This window comes from Oncorhynchus gorbuscha, linkage group LG14, assembly GCF_021184085.1.
Source record: "Oncorhynchus gorbuscha isolate QuinsamMale2020 ecotype Even-year linkage group LG14, OgorEven_v1.0, whole genome shotgun sequence".
Classification (NCBI taxonomy): domain Eukaryota; kingdom Metazoa; phylum Chordata; class Actinopteri; order Salmoniformes; family Salmonidae; genus Oncorhynchus; species Oncorhynchus gorbuscha.
In genome coordinates, this window is record NC_060186.1 from 42,115,572 (window position 1) to 42,138,092 (window position 22,521).

The window sequence follows — 22,521 nt, forward strand, 5'->3', positions numbered from 1 at the left end:
CTACAAGCCCTCAGTCCAGCCTCTCTCAGCCTATTGCGGACAGTCTTAGCACTGATGGAGGGATTGTGTGTTCCTGGTGTAACTTAGGCAGTTGTTGTTGCCATCCTGTACCTGACACGCAGGTGTGATGTTTGGATGTACCGATCCCATGCAGGTGTTGTTACACATGGTCTGTCACTGCGAGGATGATCAGCTGTCCATCTTGTCTCCCTGTAGCGCTGTCTAAGGCATCTCACAGTTCGGACATTGCAATTTACTGCCCTGGCCACATCTGTCGTGCTCATGCCTCCTTGCAGCATGCCTAAGGCACATTCACGCAGATGAGCAGGTACCTGGACATCTTTGATTTGGTGTTTTTCAAAGTGAGTAGAAAGGCCTCTTTAGTGTCCTAAATGTTCATAACCGTGACCTTTAATTGCCTACAGTCTGTAAGCCGTTAGTGTCTTAACGACCTTTCCACAGGTGCATGTTCATTAATGGTTTGTTTCATTGAACAAGCATGGGAACCAGTGTTTAAACCCTTTACAAATGAAGATCTGTGAAGTTTTTGGGATTTTTACAAATTGTCTTTGAAAGACAGGGTCCTGAAAAAAGGGCCGTTTGTTTTTTGACGAGTTTATAATGTTTACACCTATAACTACTCCAAAGCTGAATCTAGCTAGTCAGCCAGCATCATTCAGAGCTTCGTTACAGTAGCTAACTAGCATCAACAGCCTTATTGCTAGCATCATAGACTGTATCTAATGTTGTGTAACAAAGCAAAAGGTCTATGTACTTAGCTTGTCATTTGAGTTCATACTAAGGGCTCGATTCAATTTGTATTGCTGAAGCGTTACAGAATGCGCAATCAACATTTTACGGTAATTTCCGATTGAACAGACATTTACCATGAATGTAGTCTCGCTAACGAGGGAACATTCCTTTTAAATTTGAATTTCAATCACACTTTAACACTGAACTTCCACACTTCAGATTGAATCCAGCTCTTACATTAGTTAACAAAATTATTGTTTGCTCCTGTGTATATTTGATTGGCTTTACTATCTAGAAAGTGTTTGTATTTATTTTTTACCTGTATTTATCTAGGCAAGTCAGTTAAGAACAAATTCTTATTTACAATGACGGCCTACCAAAAGGCCTCCTACGGTGGCGGGGGAATAAAAATAAAATAAATAAAAATAGGACAAAACACACATCAAGACAAGAGAGACAACACAACACTACATAAAGAGGTTGACCTAAGACAAAAACATAGCAAGGCAGCAAAACATGACAACACAGGATGGTAGCAACACAACATGACAACAACATGGTAGCAACACAACATGGTAGCAGCACAACATGGTAGCAACACAACATGGTACAAACATTATTGGGAACTGACAACAGCAAAGGGCAAGAAGGTAGAGACAACAATTCATCACGCAAAGCAGCCACAACTCTCAGTAAGAGTGTTCATGATTGAGTCTTTGAATGAAGAGATGGAGATAAAACTGTCCAGTTTGAGTGTTTATTGCATCTCGTTCAAGTTGCTTGCTGCAGAGAACTGAAAAGACGAGCGACCCAGGGATGTGTGTGCTTTGGTAACCTTTAACAGAATGTGACTGGGAGAACGGGGGTTGTATGTGGAGGATGAGGGCTGCAGTATATATCTCAGATATGGGGGAGTGAGGCCTAAGAGGGTTTTATAAATACACATTAACAAGTGGGTCTTGCTACGGGTATACAGAGATGACCAGTTTACAGAGGAGTATAGTGCATTGATGTGTCCTATAAGGAGCATTGGTGGCAGTCTATAAACTACATCTCCCCATAATCTAGCATGGGTAGGAAGGTCACCTGAATCAGGGTTAGTTTTGCAGCTGGGGTGAAAGAGGAGCGATTACGATAGAGGAAACCAAGTCTAGATTTAAATTTAGCCTGCAGCTTTGATTTTTGCTGAGACAGTTCACCATGAGGCCAATTGTGACTTTGAAACAGTTACGATTTTAATGGCTGTGATAGGAGAAAACTGAGGATGCAGCAACAAAATTGTAGTTAGTCTACAATATTAACTACAATGCTAACATAAATCTCAGCGTGAAAAGAAAGACTTGACAGAATAAAATATTCTAAATCATGCATCCTGTTTGCAACAAGGTACTAAAGTAAAACTTTTCTTTTAAAAATGGTGCCTTCTAGTTTGCTTACATTAAGGATTTGAAATGATTACTTTAATTTTGATTCTTAAGTATATTTTAGCAATTACATATACTTTTGATACTTAAGTATATTTCAAAACAAATACTTTTACTCAAGTAGGATTTTACTGGGTGACTCACTTGAGTAATTTTATATTAAGATATCCTTACTTTTACTCAAGTATGACAATTGGGTACTTTCTCCACCACTTGGTTATGGGTATTCTTGTCATCGGCAAGGACTAGGATAAAAACAAATGGAATAGAGCTAAACACAGGCAAAATCCTGGATGAAAACTTGGTTCAGTCTGCTTTCCAGCAGACACTGGGAGACGGATTCACCTTTCAGCAGGACAAAAACCTAAAAACACAAGGCTAAATATACACTGGAGTTGCTTACCAAGACAACATTGTATATTTCCGAGTGGCCTGGTTACAGTTTTGACTTATATCAAGTTGACAATCTAAGGCAAGATATGAAAATATCAGGACTCAGAATAAGACCCAGATGCAGACAGTTCGAATCACAGATGTTTACTTACAAAACAGGGGGCATGCAAACAATAGGTCAAGGGCAGGCAGAGGTTGGTAATCCAGGGCAGAGTCAGTAAGGTACAGAACGGCAGGCAGGGTCAAGGGCAGGCAGAGGTTGGTAATCCAGGGCAGAGTCAGTAAGGTACAGAACGGCAGGCAGGGTCAAGTCAGGCATAGGTCGGTAATCCAGGGCAGAGTCAGTAAGGTACAGAACGGCAGGCAGGGTCAAGGGCAGGCAGAGGTCGGTAATCCAGGGCAGAGTCAGTAAGGTACAGAACGGCAGGCAGGGTCAAGGGCAGGCAGAGGTCGGTAATCCAGGGCAGAGTCAGTAAGGTACAGAACGGCAGGCAGGGTCAAGTCAGGCATAGGTCAGTAATCCAGGGCAGAGTCAGTAAGGTACAGAACGGCAGGCAGGGTCAAGTCAGGCAGAGGTCGGTAATCCAGGGCAGAGTCAGTAAGGTACAGAACGGCAGGCAGGGTCAAGTCTGGCATAGGTCAGTAATCCAGGGCAGAGTCAGTAAGGTATAGAACGGCAGGCAGGGTCAAGTCAGGCATAGGTCAGTAATCCAGGGCAGAGTCAGTAAGGAACAGAACGGCAGGCAGGGTCAAGTCAGGCATAGGTCAGTAATCCAGGGCAGAGTCAGTAAAGTACAGAACGGCAGGCAGGGTCAAGTCAGGCATAGATCAGTAATCCAGGGCAGAGTCAGTAAGGTACAGAACAGCAGGCAGGGTCAAGTCAGGCATAGGTCAGTAATCCAGGGCAGAGTCAGTAAAGTACAGAACGGCAGGCAGGGTCAAGTCTGGCATAGGTCAGTAATCCAGGGCAGAGTCAGTAAGGTACAGAACGGCAGGCAGGGTCAAGGGCAGGCAGAGGTTGGTAATCCAGGGCAGAGTCAGTAAGGTACAGAACGGCAGGCAGGGTCAAGGGCAGGCAGGTAATCCAGGGCAGAGTCAGAACGGCAGGCAGGGTCAAGGGCAGGCAGAGGTCGGTAATCCAGGGCAGAGTCAGTAAGGTACAGAACGGCAGGCAGGGTCAAGGGCAGGCAGAGGTCGGTAATCCAGGGCAGAGTCAGTAAGGTACAGAACGGCAGGCAGGGTCAAGGGCAGGCAGAGGTCGGTAATCCAGGGCAGAGTCAGTAAGGTACAGAACGGCAGGCAGGGTCAAGGGCAGGCAGAGGTCGGTAATCCAGGGCAGAGTCAGTAAGGTACAGAACGGCAGGCAGGGTCAAGGGCAGGCAGAGGTCGGTAATCCAGGGCAGAGTCAGTAAGGTACAGAACGGCAGGCAGGGTCAAGAGTTTCAGTGGGAAAACATCTTCTGAGAGAAAGGCACATTCCTTTGATGAATTTGTGGAGGGAGAGCTCAATGTTCTATCCTTGATTTACTACAGGGCATGAGTTGTTAACCCCCACCAGTTCCCTCCTCCCCCTCTGCGGGTGAGAAGGGGTCTGGTTGAAGTTATTCATTGCAAACCTGATCGGACCTATTTGGATCCTTACAGGACAGACTTGACAAGGGGTACTTCACTTTGTGAAGTCACTGTGTATAGTCACAACATTCAGACAGGAACAGGAGTGATAATCCAGTTATAAAACCGTTTATTATTTTCAAATACTTGTGTTGTCATTGCTTGAATTCAGGCAAATTTGAACTGTTTTCAATGGCAATAGATTAGCACTTACCCCAGCTCCAGGATTTTCAGTGAAAACCCGGGATAAGTAGTGTATAGCTATCCAATGAATCAAGTATACAAAGCTAGTATGGTCTTGCATAAACAACAAGTATTTATATAGAATCAGCATGTAAACCAATAGAGGCATAGCTAGCTACAAATGAAAATTATACCGTTGTCACGCCCTGACCTTCACCTGACCCCCTCCAGGTGTCGCTTATTTCCCCCAGTGTATTTATCCATGTGTTTCCTGTCTCTCTGTGCTAGTTCGTGAAGTCAACCAGTGTGTTACCCCCCATACTCCTTTTCTAGTCTTCCCGGTTTTGACCCCTGCCTGACTCTGGACTACTTTCCCACCTGCCTGATCATCCTGCCTGGCCTGACCTTGAATCTGCCCGCCCTTCGGTACCTATTGGACTCTGAACTGGTTTTGACATTTTGCCTGTACACAACCATTCTCTTGCCGACCCCTTTTTGGATTAATAAACATTGTAAGACTCCAACCATCTGCCTCCTGTGTCTGCATCTGGGTCTCGCCTTGTGCCTTGATAACCATGAAATTCAGAAGGTCTCTATTTTTTTATGGGTCCTCCTATGTAAAAAAAGAAATTATGGGCCCTATAGTAAAGACATGTCATTTAACTGTATATATTTTTAAAGTATATTTTCATTTGGAATGAACACAATGGATGCCCATCTATCTACCTACCTCATCCCCATATGGGTATTTTTTAATTTGCTCCTTTGCGCCCCAGTATCTCTACCTGCACATTCATCTTCTACCGATCTACCATTCCAGTGTATAATTGCTATATTGTAATTACTTCGCCACCATGGCCTATTTATTTCCTTAACTCATTTGCACTCACTGCATATAGACCTTTTGTTTTCTTATGTTCTACTGTAATATTGACTGTTTTGTTTATTCCATGTGTAACTCTGTGTTGTTGTATGTGTCGAATTGCTACACTTTATCTTGGCCAGGTCGCAGTTGCAAATGAGAACTTGCTCTCAACTAGAGAGAGAGAGAGAGAGAGGAAAGACAGCAGAGCAAATAAACTTAGACTTGAGTATTTCAACAACTCTTCTCTTCCAACTTGTTCGGCAATCATATACCTACGGGGAAAGGGTCGCCAACCGCACAGGAGAGTGATTTTTACTTAAACAGGAGAAGAACGCTTGTACTGACAGAGATGCATGCTGGATATTCCGGAGTGAAGCGCATGAATGTCAAAATCAGCCTGTTTCTTCTAACGGGGAATTGTCAAGGAGTTGGACAGCTGGGCAAGTGAAATAACCATTTGTTTATCAATAACATTATATTATAACTCAGTTAATTATCAGCCAGTTAGGGGGAGGGATGAACTCTACAGCAGTCTCACTACTCAATCTCTGGTTGAAAACTGTATTCTGCCCTTCCCAAAATATATCATTTGTAGATAACTGGCCCTCTTCCTGGGACTCACCCACATACAGGACCGAGCCTGGCCTGCTGAGAAGTGACGGACTCCATCCTAGCTGGAGGGGTGCTCTCATCTTACCTATGAACATAGACAGGGCTCTTACTCCTCTAGCTCTACAATGAGAGGGTGCAGGCCAGGCAGCTTTGTGGAGTCTGCCACTAGCACAGTGTGGCCATCGTCGAATCAAGTTGTCCAACATGTCTCCGGACCTACTCAATGCCACAGCTATACTCTGGACCTAGTTTTGTCCCGTTTAATAAATATTGTGGAGCTTAATGTTTTTCCTCATTATCCTGGGCTATCGGACCACCATTTTATTCCATTTGCAATCGCAACAAATTATCTGCTCAGACCCAGACCAAGGATCATCAAAAGCTGTGCTATAAAGTATCGAAAGGCCCTCACTGCTGCTCGATCATCCTATTTTCCAACTTAATTGAAGAGAATAAGAACAATCCTACATTTATTTTTGATACTGTCGCAAGCTAAATGAAAAGCAGCATTCACCAAGAGAGGATGGCTTTCACTTCAGTAGGGATAAATTCATGAACTTGTTTGACGAAATGATTATGATCATTAGAAAGCAAATTAGGGCAAACTGTTTCAAGGACAGCTTTTTTCCATCTACGTTGCATTGCAAAAATGCCAAACTTTGTATTCATGATTTTGTTACTTCTAGATTAGACTACTACAATGCTCTACTTTCCGGCTACCTGGATAAAGCACTAAATAAACTTCAGTTAGTGCTTAACAATCTTGACTAGAACCAAAAAATATGATCATATTACTCCAGTGCTAGGGCTGATTTCAATGTTTTACTGCAACAAAGCATTACATGGGCTTGCTCCTACCCATCTTTGCGATTTGGTCCTGCCGTACATACCTACATGTACACTACGGTCACAAGATGCAGGCCTCCTTATTGTCCCTAGAATTTCTAAGCAAACAGCTGGAGGCAGGGCTTTCTCCTATAGAGGAACATTTTTATGGAATGGTCTGCCTATCCATGTGAGAGATGCAGACTCTGTCTTTATTGAAGACTCATCTCTTCAGTGGGTCCTATGATTGAGTCTAGTCTGGCCCAGGTGTGTGAAGGTGAATGGAAAGGCACTGGAGCGACGAACCACCCTTGCTGTCTGCCTGGCCGGACTCTCCACTGGGATTATCTGCCTCTACCCCTATTATGGGTGCTGAGTCACTGGTGTTGTGTCTTTTACTATCATTAAACTTAAGACTTCGTTTTTATCAAATATTCTCTGTAATTAATTACTTGATTAAACTGAACATTCATGTAACTGTAATTAACTAGGTTGGGGCACCAAGGAAAGTATTCAGATTACAAAGTTCTAATTTCCCAATATAACCTTTCAGATATTTTCATATCTGATCAAAAGTCTTCTGATTAATTATTTATTTATTTTACCTCATGTTCGTCTCATTCCAAACGTCGTAAATTGTTGGTTATCTGCATGAACCCAGTCTTCACTATGAGTCATCCATACATCAATTGTCATAAATTTATTTATTACTAAGTAATTCACAGAGATGCATAAACAAACAGTAAATATGATTACATGAAATGATAGAATGTGCCCTAGTGGGCTGACCCGGCATGGCGGCTTGTTTGACAAAAGGGAAGTGTTTTTTTTTACCATGAAGTCACTACACATGAACGCTCACTCATTCGGGAACAATTGCAATCAATATATATATTTACGCTTAGTGTGTTGTCTTGATCGCTGGTGAAAAGTCCTTTTGTAGAATTGTCCGTCTCTCTCCCTCTCTGTCTCGGTTAGACGGGACAGTTCAAAGTGACATTCGTTATAGAATGGATGTTTTGTCGGTTGTCATTCTTTGCGTTCAATGATACCGAATTCCTAGTTGCAGACTAGTAATTAGTATCAAATACTTGTTCTTATTCTGTCGGTATCGATAGTCTAAGAGTTTAACCACGTGGTATGGTTAAAAGATTCTACAACCTTTAGCAATCTCATAATTGAGGTAAGCTTGGTCTGGTGATCATTTCTCAAAGTTGGGTTTTATTCTGAATGGCAGAAGAGGGCTTTCTGACCCTAACTGGGCTCAGGGGTGGTCCTCCGAGTTCAAATCAAAAGGGAATTTTATTTTTCTACATTAAACAGTCCACAATCATATTACACAATTATACAAACAGTATCATACTCACTAATTACATTTACATTTAAGTCATTTAGCAGACGCTCTTATCCAGAGCGACTTACAAATTGGTGCATTCACCTTATGACATCCAGTGGAACAGTCACTTTACAATAGTGCATCTAAATCTTAAAGGGGGGGGGGGTGAGAGGGATTACTTATCCTATCCTAGGTATTCCTTAAAGAGGTGGGGTTTCAGGTGTCTCCGGAAGGTGGTGATTGACTCCGCTGTCCTGGCGTCAGCGGAGTCAATCTTAATCTTTTATTGACCCTTTGCTTGTTTGATGGTTTGTCGGTGGGCATAACAAGATTTCTTATAAGCTTCCGGGTTAGAGTCACGCTACTTGAAAAGCGGCAGCTCTACCCTTTAGCTCAGTGTGAATGTTGCCTGTAATCCATGGCTTCTGGTTGGGGTATATATGTTGTAGGTTATATTCTATGACCAATGGTTTGTTTTATTCATTTTTTACAATTTGTTTTTCCATGGTACATAATCAAACTTATTTCAATATCTTACATTGTTAATAGATATCGCTTTCCTACCCCCTCCTCCATGTTTGGTGAATTCACCAACCAGACTGCCATAGGCAAGTCTTTTGATACCAGGAAGGGTGGGAGAACAACCTGAAGGTAATTATCTTTGCAAACAACATCAGAATCCAGGCTGAGTACGGAAATTAGCCGCAGCTGTTGACTGAGGTAAACGATGTACATAAAAAGTATTGCATATACTATAGTCTTTCAAATTTGTGATTGACTTAGTGTTCTTGTTTGTCAATTGCCATTTTTGAATATCGTACTTTCAGATCACTGAGACCTCACCTGATGTGGGTTTCAGGCACGGACTGAGATTGCCCGCTGTTAATTTATTTTGTAACACCGCACTAATCCACCAAATGTTCTCCTGTGTGTTTGCTTGTTTACGTCTCTCTCTCCTACCCTGTTCCCTATAACTCTGCTCTTGTTCTCCAGGAGTTAAGTGTTCCGCCCAAAACCCAGACGTGGATCCACCTGATGTCCTCCATTACAAACCACAGATTAACTAAAAACACTACAAACACAGAACAAAGAGAGCAGCAGTGCCTGGACTTTGCAGTCTCACTCTTCAAGTCCCCCTTCGGAGGCTGGCTGCCTGTTGAGAACAAGTGACAGGTATAATTCCACACACCATAATTCAGAATTTTAGTCTATGATTGCCATGTGATTGTACAACAAATCTGTGAAAATAAAATAATAACTAACAAAAACTGTTAATGTATTAAAATATTAAATATTGGCAGGTTGGTTTTCACAGCTGTTTCACAAGGTTTTCATTATTGTAAGTTATGGTATTTATTTGTTCCACATTATTCATTGTTGTATCCTAGGATCTACAATAAACACAGTTGAAGTCGAACATTTACATACATCTTAGCCAAATACATTTAATGGCTGAAGACAACAAAGTCAAGGTATTGGAGTGGCCATCACAAAGCCTTGACCTCAATCATATAGAACTGAAAAAGTGTGTGCGAGCAAAGAGGCCTACAAACCTGACTCAGTTATATCAGCTCTGTCAGGAGGAATGGGCCAAAATTCACCCAAATTATTGTGGGAAGCATGTGGAAGGCTACCTGAAACATTTAACCAAAGTTAAACAATTTAATGGCAATGCTACCAAATACTAATTGAGTGTATGTACACTTATGACCCACTGGGAATGTGATGAAAGAAATAAAAGCTGAAATAAGTCATTCTCTACTTTTATTCTGACATTTCACATTCTTAAAATAAAGTGTTGATCCTAACTGACCTAAGACAGGGAATATTTACTAGGATTAAACATCAGTCATTGTGAAAAACTGAGTTTAAATGTATTTGGCTAAGGTGTATGTAAACTTCTGACTTCAACTGTATGTAATAATAGTAGAATGTTATGAACCGACACTGAATCGTAGCAGCTAACTACTAGCTATGTAAATGTTGGACGGAAGAACACCCAGTGCTGCTTACCTGAGATGCCAACATCACACAGCCCTTTGTAGGTGTCCGCTATGACTTCCTTTGTGTCGGAAAGAAAGGCTGTATTGGTTTTCGCCAAACTGACACTCAACAAATGGCCAAAATGGAGTGTGGTTGACAGCGAAAATTAAAATTGGAATACTATTTTTGTTCTCAAAATATTTGGGGGGGAATTAAATACATAAAGTCTTGCGCTCCATTACAAAATATTTGATTGCAAAACATGTTTTTTACTTTGAAGCCTCGTTTTTGCGTTCAGAACAATTATTTTTGACGAGAAATAAGTTGTTTTCAGATTTTTTTGGGGGGGGACGATTGAAAATGAAAAAGGTTTTGCTCTCAAATAAAAGTCATCCATTTTTTGCAAGTTGGGGAGGGGGGGCTAATAGCTGAACAATAGACTTTTCAACCTTTACTAAAGGATAGTCTAATAGCTGAGCTAGGTGTGAAAAATCCCCATCCTCACACAGACCAGATTTGCACTAAAGCCCAAGAGGGAGTTAGAGCACTGATTATGCTTTTGGGTCCCAATGTACTACTGTGTCTCTAACTGACAATGAATAGGCAATATAAACCAAATGTTTAAATGATAATTGTGGACGACTTCAAATGAAACAAGCAGGGAGCAAATTTCGAACCCTCAACCTTCTTGCATTAAGTCCAGTGCGCGTCCTTGCGGTAGCTTACTCCTTAATGTAATAAAGTAATGACTTTTCAAATAAGTTGCCTTACACGTTATGTTGCCTGACAATTTGTTAGCTACGCTGTCCTTACGAACCACATAGCATATCATTACACAGCACTAAGTACCTGTATGTTAGTAGTTGTACATCAAACTTGCCAGTAGATTAACTATAGACTTGATGATTCTCGTCATTCTTAGTTTAGCTACACGGTATAGTCGTTGTGCTTTCGCAAATTTGTTCTGGCTAGCTACGGGCTGTACAATGGAAGGAGTCAATTCACCCAAGGCTGACAATAGAAGGAGTCAAAATTCACCCCCAAGGCTGGAAAAACGGCTTAATAAACAACGTTGACTACGCCTGAACACTAGCTTAGCGAGCCCAGCAAATGAATGGAATCGAACATTTTACTTCTGTCCCAAAGATCGTTGACTGGAGTGATGCTCCACAAAAGCAGCAGCCCATTAAAAAACAACTCTAGCTCAGAGCAACCCCCCGAACTTATCTAGCCATTTCACACCTGTTCACCCAGCTATACACATAACCCCTCATTCAATTACGTTGTTAGTGGCAAACAGGGACATGTGAGGAGCAGGAACAGCTATAGCCCTCAAACTCACCTCTGGGTCTCAAAGCCAGGTCCACTGCATTTCTTCATTGTTCTCCTTTAATCGGGGACTGATCTACATTTACATTTAAGTCATTTAGCAGACGCTCTAGACCTGGGACACCAGGTGGGTGCAATTAATTATCAGTTAGAACAGAAAACCTGTAGGCTCGTAGGGCAGAAGGGGCAGTGCAGCGTTTCCCAAACTTGGTGTACATTTAGGTTTTTGTCCTAACACTTCACAGCTGATTCAGATTAACAAAGCTGATTGATTATTTGAATCAGCTTTGTAGGGTTAGGGAATAAAAAGAAAATGTGCAGCCCTTTGGGGTTCATGTGACTGAGTGTGGGAAGCCATTGTCATAGGGTAAACGTTTCATACCCCTGGGCTGTAGGCTGCAAACCTTGGGTCAACTATTAGGTTCTGTAGCTGTGTATTTTATCACAACAATTCTGTTCTACAATGGTTCTTTTCCTTAGCTCAGGGTAAGTAGTAGCAGGCCTAAGAGTTTTATGCGACGCAAACATTTGAGTTGTGTGTTCCTTTTAATCAATCAAAATTTGTCAAATGCCTTCCAGGTTGTTTTGCCTCTTGATGGCAGCTGTGGGCATACAAGCACAACAGACACTTATAAGTATGCATTTTGCACCCTGCAAATTCAAGCACTAGGCGTTTTGACAATATATATTTTGGGATTTTTAACTAAGCTTTCCAATTCCAGATGACCTCCACGCTGAATGCCTTGGTAACGTTATTCGTTTGAGTGTCGCTCCTCTTTTTGAAGAGGTTGATGCTGTCTTCAGTGAGTTTGCCTCATATGATTCTCTTTCTCTCCTTTCATAATTCATGGCTTGATATTGCTTGTCAACTATTGTGTTCACACCATCTCCATCCCTTCCAGATGACACACAAATCATTAACCTGACGCCTGGCCTTGCTACTCGGTGTGGATTGAGCTTTAAATTTGACCCCATGGGGAATGCCATGTTTTTTGCTTCTCTACAAAACTGCTTTTCCCAAAACATGGTAAGCGCTGTAGTGTTTGCTTGAACTTCAAATGGACAGTTTGCCTTTCAGTGTCACTGCATTTGCAACCCAAAATGTAGCAATGTCATTTTATTTAACCTTTGACATGGAGTCATGCCGAGACCAGGTTCTTTGACAGATGAGCCCTGTATACACCAAGATAAAAGTCAATATTTGCATCACTAGATGGAAAAATGAAATCATTGAAAACAAACACATTATTCAGTAAAAAGGTCCTCAATAAGCCTGAGTTGCTGTAGTGGTGGTAATTCATACAATTTTAGAGCATGAAGGTTATTTATAAGTACGGTGCCAGAAACATTGAAGCAGTTTTACTGTACTCTGTGGCTATCAAAAGGATCTCCATTGTTAGCCACCCCTGGATCTGGTATCTCTTACCTCTAAGTTAACGATGGCGTAAGGTACAGCAGAAGTTTATGGAGGGCTTTCAGAGGGCCAGCCAACTTTCTGATACAGACTGCGGGGAAGTGAACTACCGAGCTCTTCTCCTGTAGTGTGGCTTCAATACAGTGGCAGCTGCATTCATATAGCCAATTTTGCCACAGTCTATAACTTGCATGAATGTCACCTGAATTTGTTTTTTGCTATATAATGAAAGGCTTTTTTCCCCTTCCCCCTTCATTTTAGGATGATAAGATGTTCAGCTTGGTCATGCAGTTCAGGCTGCCAGGAAACCATATGACTGAAGACCCTGTGTATAGAGTGGGCAAAACCTGTAGCTACACCCCCCTGGACCTCCCGAGAGATTCTGTGCGACCGCAACTACATGGAGGCAAGTGAGCAGAGCATGCCCCAATGGACATGTTTACAGTCGAGCTTGTCGTACTGCCTGTATAAATGATCTGTCTAGAGCTACAACTGTCCAGTGTTTCATTTCTTCTGCGATACAATGTAGAGGTCTTGACTCTCTCGCTCTCAATTCCACTCGCCTCTTCAAAATGCACATAGGACAACTTTAGAGGTGAGGAATCTCTGCCTATTCTCAATGCATTTAAGGAGGTGAGTGGACAGATTGAGAACTGGCCCTTGATTTCCTATTGTATGGGAGGGAGAAAATGCATAGGGAATAATGGCCTTTCTTCTCTAGGTGTCTGTCAGAAGGACTCTTCCAGACATCCAAACCATCCCCGAACAGCCCACTGGGGGCCCGAAAGCAAGGAGCGGCAACTTCCGGAGAGGCGCTGAGGTAGCCATTTTTCAGTTTCTTTAATTTCATTACGAAATGACAGGATGGCGCTAAACAATGTGCGTTTGACAATTTGTTGAATTCATGTTTCCATTTCCTGAGACAGGCTGTTGCTTCAGGATACAACATCACAGCAGTCGTCTTTAGTCCTAGTAAGAAGGTCATGAATGTGGATGAGGTCCAAAGAAAGGGCTATGCAATAGCCAACACTCCCACACGGCTGGTGTTAAGAAGCCCTCATAATGCAGAGGAGACATACCTCCAGAATGTAAGCTGACTTTCTCCACTTCCTCCATGAACTGAGTCATGTTCAGTAGAGCAAACATTTGGAAATGGTGGCCCTACCTGAACTCTGCAACATATTGTTAATACGGTGTGCCCTACTGAACACTGCTCTGGTGTGGTTGCCCCCTGAACAGGTAGCTGGGGTTCCGATGCGGGTGCTCTCAACCTCAACCTTCTTTGAGCAGAAGTGGCTGGTTACTCAAGTAGATGCCACGGCTGTTTGTCCAACACCAGGTTGAGTGTGAAATAATTGAAGATCCTAAAACCCAGTTCTTAATTGGCTCCAGACAAGTCTTTCATTTGTGTTATGTAGTGTTCAGTTGCAAAATGTTCTGTTATGATGTGCCGTTGGCTTCTTGTTTCACTGCAGAGGCAGTGGCCTTTACTCCAGAAGTGATCACCTGGTACATGCCCAAGCACATAGACCCACTTTTCTCCTCTGATGCCTTCACCATGTTGGAGGTGTACATGGGAATTGACGCTAAGAGGCTGGACACTGAGGAAATGGCTGCCAGAAACTACTCGGTTTTAGTCACAGAGGCTCATATTATTGTTGAAATTCCGGTGGGGGCGGTTGGCGGCTATTTCAAGGTCAGCGTTGGATGAGTAAAATGTTCCTGTTGAATTTCTAAATCAAATCTTATTTGTAGAGCCCTTACTGCAGCAGTTGTCAGTGCTTTGCAGTAACCCTTTGCCCTCTCTCTCATGGGTAAACTCCTAGAAACGTTGTCTTGTGTGAAATGTTTATTGAGCAATTGTCTGGGTGGGTGTGTATACAGCCTGACACATTGGCTTGCAAAATTGTGTAAATGTTGCATCAAATTACATTTAAACATACTCTACCGTTTGTCCTTTAGCCGCTTGAAATTTGAGACCAAATATCCACACTAAAGTATTGTTTACCTGACTTTAGGGACTGTCAACTGAATGCAAGCGACACTCGGCTGCTGTTTACATATTGTGCAAGTGTTTACTTGCTTTGAAAATACACACCGCCGGAAATGCAAGTTGACAACCATATACCTACCAGCTCTCTAAAGTCTGGTAAACAATACTTTCCTCTGGATATTTTACGAGTGGCTGAAGGACAAACCACACAGACAAGCGGTAGAATAATTGTATTTAACATTCTGCATAAGGAACATTGACCTGTTTTTGCACTCCAATTGTGTATTACAGCCTGACTGCATCACTCGTCTCCCTTACAGAGCCATATTCAGGATGACCAGTACTTTGTCACTTACACCATTGAGCCCATGCTTGAGTTGCTGTGGATCGAGGAGGTTGCACACGAGGACACCAGCTACAAAGTCCTCTTCCCTATCACAACACCTCCGATGGCCAGGCCTCCACAAGTTCGCAACTGTGAGTCTGGTTTAGTTAAATAGTGCCTATGGTAATTTGGGATGCCTGGTTTGTTCATTAGGCACAAAACGGAAGAAAATGTACTGAAACGGGGAGGCAATACCCGTACTTATCCAATAACAAATGTCAATTTTCAACTGTACTGCATTTCAAAATGTTTTCCTTTGTTTGCCAATGAACAGACACGCCCTTAGACACAGTTCCTGAGCAGGCAGTGTTTGTGCTTGAGTTGGGGACTTTCAACCTTGATGTGGTGCTGCTGAACATCACCTTTCCCACCATGGTGCTAACTGTTGCAGAGTGCAACGCCAGAGGCTTCAATGTTCAGGAGCAGAGATCCCCGGACAACTTTAAGACCTTCAGGATGGAGGTGCCCTTTTCAGACCCGGTGGTCTTTAAGGAGGTGTGTTTCTGTTAAATGCAAAGCCACACGCAGTGGTTTGTACATGCCCTAATAAGTGGGCCACCAACAAAATATAAATGTACTTTGTATCCCTCATTTACTCAAATGTTTCCATTATTTTTGCAGTTGTATGCGTTCACTTGCCAATCAATAGTGCTTGATTTAGAGGAATGAGGGCAACATTACTTTAAGTATATATAGTTTGTTTTAATAGTCCCCATATGTACTTGTCACTTGATGTTGAATAAGGTTCTGTTACAACAATAATGCTATCAATTGACCAATACTTTTAACTTCACTACAGAGAAGGGCAGAACAAGGTGTCACAACCTTCACTCTTCAGCTGATCTACGGCCTGGTTATCTTTCCAGAGTACGCTCCTTTCTCTCACTCTGCCGTTGTGGACGCTGTACTGCTGGACATCGGTAGGTCTCTGGACTACGCCAAACTACTGTTGAATGGTTTCCTCTCGTTAATGATTGCCCTGACAGGAAATTGGCAGTGAAAGCTCAACTAGCCATACTGTAGGTTTTTCCTATGCGGTCTCTCTACAAAGAATGTTAAGCTTTAGAGTGTTTTTCACCCAGTTGTCCTGTTCCTGATTTGCCAGGATCGTGTTTATTCGGTGTCACCGTAGCAAAACATTTTGCAACCGAAAACAAGTGTTTCTTCTTGGACAGGTTCAAGTAGTACCGTCCTGTTTGTGCTTAATGAACACAACCCTGTTTGTCCTTGTAGTGCCACCCTCGGTCACTGGCAACTGTGATCAGGAGAAGTTTCACATCACTGTGGACTACAGGAACCAAGAGCCCTTTTTCGTGGTCTTGGTTGGCAAGCGGCTGCTTAACCATGAGTTTGCTCAACAGTATTTAACAGAGGGCGACGGAGACTTCACCATCACGTTGCCCTTCTCTTCGCCGGACGCAGTGTTTGAGGTACGACGCTCTCCCAAAACATGTTAACCTAAATTGCTGCAGCTTGCCTCGCTTTCCTTACCCTGTATACAATATTGGACTAATGAACTCTCCCATCGGTTCCCAGTCTGTTCACTCGTCCTCTATCAGGAGCAGACTGGATGTTACTCTGTTGAATCCTTACAACAACATGACCATCAAATACTTTTCCCTGGCTTGCAGCTTCCTCAAAACGCTGACTGGTTGGTTCTCAAACAATTACTTCCGATAAATAGTCATTTGACATGGTTACCAAACCTGGGTTCCATGCAAATACTGTCTAATAGTAGTGCCAGATGGGAATGGTTTGCACTTTTGGTGCTATTCTACTGTGCTCAATCAAGTGTCACAAATACATAACTCAGGTCTGATGGCTACCTGTCTTTTGATCCCCCACCTCCAAGAGTGCTTCTCTAACGGAACGATGACTGCGCTGGCGGTGAAGGTGGATTCTGTTCCCGGTCTGAACCCCGGTCAGCTGACCCTGAGCGACCCCACCTGTGGTCCCACCTACAGCAACGATCGCTATGCCTACTTCCACTTCACCGTCAACTCCTGTGGCACCACCAGGAAGGTAAAATGACTATTACCCTGAGGTGATGGGTACTGTGTCATTATGGGCTGTTTGCTTCTGCAGGCTGTAATAAGCAATTCCCCTCTACTACATAGTTTATCAACAATGTCATGCTGTATGAGAACGAAATCTCCTTGCCAGATGACCTGGAGGTGAAGCTGAATGCCACAATGTCTTCAGAGGAATACCGGTAAGTGCGTTACGCATCACAATTGTAGCTGTTCGCTTTTATAGGGTGGTATTTTCTTCTTCACCAATAGATCAATACTTTGTATACAGGGAAAATGTGCCTCTACTACCAGTTTGTCCACTCCACTGGTTGATGTTTCCCCTATTGAATTTGCCTGCATCTCTCTTTTTAGGTTAAAGGTTTCCTGCTACTATGTGGTCAACATCACTCGCACATTGGTCTTCTTGACCAGGCCGCGTGACAACGAGCCTTTTGCAGAGACTGGGACGGGTCGACTAATGGTCAGAATGAGACTCTCTCAGGGTAAGCGTGCACAAATTCTGAATTTTAACTTCTTGCGTCGAGCCAACCCGGATCCGGGATCATGACTACAGCCTCAAGTCCATTACCATAACGCAACATTAACTATTCATGAAAATCGCAAATCAAATCAAAATGCTAGCTCTCATGCTTAGCCTTTTGATAACAACACTGTCATCTCAGATTTTCAAAAATATGCTTCTCTACCATAGCAAAACTAGCATTTAGCGTTAGCATCACCAGGCAACATTTTTGCAAAAATATTAAATAAATCATTTACCTTTGAAGCACTTCTGATGGTTTCAATGACTCTCAGTTAGATAGCAAATGTTCAGTTTTCCTGAAAGATTATTTGTGCAGGAGAAATCGGTCTGTTTTCTGCGTCATGTTTGGCTACCAAAAAGAAACTAAAAATCAGTTATAAAAACGCTGAACTTTTTCCAAAATGACTCCATAATATCAACTGAAACATGGCAAACGTTGTTTAGAATCAATCCTCAAGGTGTTTTTCTACAAAACTCTTAAATGATGTATCGCATGGTAAAATGAGTGTCACTGAGAATTGCGCACCAATTTAGACAAAGGACACCGGGCGGACACCTGGCAAATGTAGTCTATGGCCAATCTTCCAATGATATGCCTACAAATACGTCACAATGCTGCAGACATCTTGGACGAACGGCAGAGAGCATAAGCTCGTTCACTGCACATTCACAGCCATGTAAGGAGACGATAGTAAAAAAGAGCTTCAAAAATTCAGGTTTTGCCTGTAGCATCAGTTCTGGGGCACTCGCAGATAATATCTTTGCAGTTTTGAAAACGTCAGTGTTTTCTTTCCAAAGCTGCCAATTATATGCATAGTCGACCATCTTTTCGTGACAAAATATTGCGCTTAAAACGGGCACGTTTTTTTAAATCCAATAATGACAACCTCTTCAACCTATGGGGGCGCTAACTTGACCCCTAGCCTCTAAAAGAATGTTGGACGGTCTCCTTTACAAAACATTCCCAAAAATGTAAGCCTTATGATACATTACTCTTGCATTCTGAGATCTATAGGTGTGGCTATGGAGTAACGGTGAGTAGCTGATTTGGGAATTTGTCAGAATCCTCTGGTGTTGGCAATAAATGGGTTGTGTTCATCGGGGCACAACAGGATATGATAAACGAGCTATTAATGGACAAGTTCAGATGGTGCCCACTGAACACGACCCCCCCCCCCCCCCCCGTTGTCTTGTTCTGTGTTCCAGACGCCTCGTATAACACGTTCCTCCAGGAGGAGGACTATCCAGTGGTGAGGTACCTGAGACAGCCTCTGCACTTTGAGGTGGAGCTGACCAGGTCCTCTGACCCCAGGGTAGCGCTGGTGCTTGACCACTGCTGGGCCACCCTCAACGAGGCCCGTGACTCCGACCCCGGTGGAATCTCATCATTAATGGGTAACTTGTTGTGTTCCTGAGTAATTAGCAACCCATCATGCTTGGCAGGCCATTTACTTTGGTTACCGTGGCTATGAGAAATAAATGTCTTCACAACTTTATTACACCTTTGCTTGTAAAAGATAATGTTAACGTTATCTAGTCTAAATAACAGGTTGCGCTGACAAACTCAAAACTAACAGCGAGACTTGTATTACAATGTGCTATCGGACTGACACAATATGATGGCTTGTTACACACGTCCCTATCAGAATGAGACTCTCTCAGGGTAAGCGTGCACACACGTCCCTATCGGATTGACACAATATGATGGCTTGTTACAAGATGTCCCATAAGGGACACTTATCGTTGATACATTTTTGAACACACGGACCGGCCCCAGCTTGGAGGAAAAGCATTGATGTATATATATGGGATGGCGCCGTGGAAAGGTAGGTGGTTGGGTCTTCTCTCTGTATATGAAATATGTTTTTAAAGATGTAGTGATTTTTGGTGGGAAAAGCCTGTTAACAAAGACATGCCTTTAGTACATACTGGAGGGGGAGAAAGAACCCACTTCTGCTGTAAATTGATCTGATTCTCACAGGACAGTCATACCACCACAATACTTTGTACACAAGGGGGTTGGTGTTTGCAGTGGTTTCTTGTTCCTAACTTAGTCCCTCTCTCTACACTGGCAGCTGTGAGAACCCCCAGGATCCATACCGTGTGGTCTTCCACCCGGTGGTAGCTGATGCCAGGGTCCACTTCCCCCCTCACGTCAAACGCTTTGAGGTCTATATGTTTTCCTTCGCCGAGGATGCGGTTGAGCAGAGTGGCCAGGTAACAAAGTTCACCCAACAATCTTTATTGGTTAATTGTGTGAGTGGCAATCATCCCTTTTTTATAAAAACAAATCTGACACCTAGGTCTTTGTCCATTGTGATGTGGTCATCTGTGATGCCAGTAGTCCCTCTAGCGGCCCCTGTAGTGGACAATGTGTGAATCAGGACAACCCGAAAAGAGGTATGTCTTGTTTTATGCTTTTCAAACCCTGGCAGACCATAACTGAACTAATAGGTTCTCTCTCTCTCAACAGGTCAACGACATGTCAAAGACCTCTTTGAGGAGGGTCATTTATATGTTTCTTCTGGATACATTCTTTGGGTGTAGTGTCTTGTTCTAACATGTCAAATAAAGTATTCTATATAAAACAATCCTAAGCGTTGGAGCTACCTTAATTGTATCTGATTTGCGTTTAACACCAAGGCGCGTGTAGTAGGCTTGTCATCTGACGTGTATCAATCAACCCTTTTGTAAGCATGGAACTCTGAACCATCCACCGGAGGGAGATGAGTGTTGCACACCAATTTCCTGTCGAAGACAAAAAATGGGTGTCAAAACAAGCTTTCCAATGTCCAGTAGGATGAAGTGACTCAATGTTATAGCAGATGGTGTTTTGCCAAAGTGAGGCCAACAGGGCTGTGGTTGGATGCAGATGCAGTGTTGGTAATTTTCAACTGAAATGACAACTTTCCTTGATACCTCTAGCTTGGTTTCCATCCAAATATGGACATTTCTTCTGTAATTATATACATGTCAATCTCATGGCTCAAATGGGAAGAGCTTGACTTCATCACTACTTGTTTTTGTAAGAAGTGTTGACAAGCTGAATGTACCGCGCTGTCTTAAAACTACTAGCACACAGCTCGGACACCCATGCATTCTTCAATCTCCAAGACCGAACTACGGAAGGTACAAACGTTTGTGCGGCTATATTTTTGGTCAAAGTTAAATTACGAAAATTGCTATTTAGCGAGTTACCTGACTAGCTAGTGTTAGTGAATTTTTAATTTGTCTTTTAGGTACTCCTGAGAACCAACAAACCAGGCTGTTGTCTTGTGAAACGGATGTAAAGAATCTACATGGCTAAAGCATTGACTGCACAATTGTAAGCTTCCCTTGTAATGCAGCTGAAGTAACATGCTTGTCGGATTAAAAATACTTATGTAGCCGATCTGTGTATGGACCCTAAAACGTAAAGTTCTGAACTAATATTCATACAATCTATGAACCTCCTTTAATGAAGCCTAGAGTAGAATATACCTTTATACTCATGTATTTTAGTAGTTACCACACAGATTCCCATTTTGTAGCCTGTACATTAAATGTATTAATTACACACTACAGCGTTTACTGCTCCTGGGATATCAATGATTACACACAGGAAAAACAAATCCTATGCATATCTGAGGACACAGGATAGTATTTCAACCAGTGGAGAATGTGGAACGCTTTATTGAAAGAACATTTTAATTGAAATATTATAAGTTCAATCTTGGGCGGGCAGGTGGTTAGTGCGTTGGACTAGTAACCAGAAGGTTGCAAGATTGAATCCCTGAGCAGAAAAGGTAAACATCTGTCCTTCTGCCCCTGAACAAGGCAGTTCCTAGGCCGTCATTCTTACTTGACATTCCTAGTTAAAAGGAAGGCATCTGTACTTAAATGCACATATGGTGGGGGGGGGCATATGATTCATGAATGAGTGCTACCCTAGTTGTGTCTCAGTTCATCAACATTGCGCTGTCGGAACTGGATTCCTCTCACATCAAAATATACCTGCAGACGAGGGAGCATGATTAAGCCATTTTATTCTAACACTGTCAGTCATCTTGGATCATTAACTCTGGGATTTCAATGTAAAGCATCTCTTTAATACTTCCTGCTGACTCAACCAAGTGACATCAGGCCGTGCCCTCTGTCAGCCAGTTCAGATGCGGGAGGGGTTCAACAAAACCGCTGACACACACAAGTGACTACAGAGTACCTTAAGCTGAAAAACAGACCCATGAGGACAACCTCGAAGAATGCCAATAGGTGTTAGCGTCACATGCTGTACCTGAGAAATTTATATATAGAGGGCTGTGTTTCTCACCACTTTGTTATAGCAAGGCTAACCCATGACTTGGCAGCAACAGTCCAGTGGAAATGTGTGCAGCTGACGTCCTAATGTCTTTGTTAACTCATGCACACCAGACCGATTCCACGGAGGAAAAAGAACACAGAACAGTTTAATTACCTCTGGTTATGGACACTTTGTGCCAGCAATAAAGCTTCCACGGCCTGGTCCTCGCACAGTGAACATCTGGCAATATCTACATGTTCGACCCCCATGGTCAGCTCGCTCTCAAAGTAAAGAGAACTGAGATATGACCCTTCAATCTAAAGCAGCACATGTCATTATTTAGGATATGTCAATACAGCCCAGTGCTGCTTACCTGAGATGCTATCTTCGTTGGTGTCCGCTTTGACTTCCTTTTCTGTCGGAAAAAAGTTGCTTTCAGAACAATTTTTGATTTCGACAAAGACGCATAACAATTTGACTGAATAACCACACCTTCATACAAACGTGCTACTGGATGCAGAGAGAGACAGCAGAGCAAATATACTTAGACTTGAGTATTTCAACAACTCTTCCAACTTGT

At 42.7% G+C, this 22,521-nt stretch overlaps 1 long non-coding RNA gene and 1 pseudogene across 2 annotated transcripts; one reads left to right on the forward strand and one right to left on the reverse strand.

The window, feature by feature from the left end:
- Positions 1–8,370: 8,370 nt before the first annotated feature.
- LOC123994945 lies at positions 8,371–11,491 on the reverse strand. Of its 2 annotated transcripts, none has more exons than XR_006831753.1 (3): positions 11,328–11,491; positions 10,016–10,064; positions 8,371–9,155 (listed from the first exon to the last, which is right to left on the reverse strand). It is a non-coding gene; the product is annotated as an uncharacterized LOC123994945 (long non-coding RNA). The 2 variants fall into 2 exon arrangements; XR_006831752.1 differs by lacking the exon at positions 10,016–10,064 and adding an exon at positions 9,556–9,636 and having other exon boundaries at positions 8,372–9,155.
- A 148-nt stretch (positions 11,492–11,639) lies between these two features.
- Positions 11,640–20,254, forward strand: LOC123995648 (annotated as a pseudogene).
- The last annotated feature ends 2,267 nt before the right edge of the window (positions 20,255–22,521 follow it).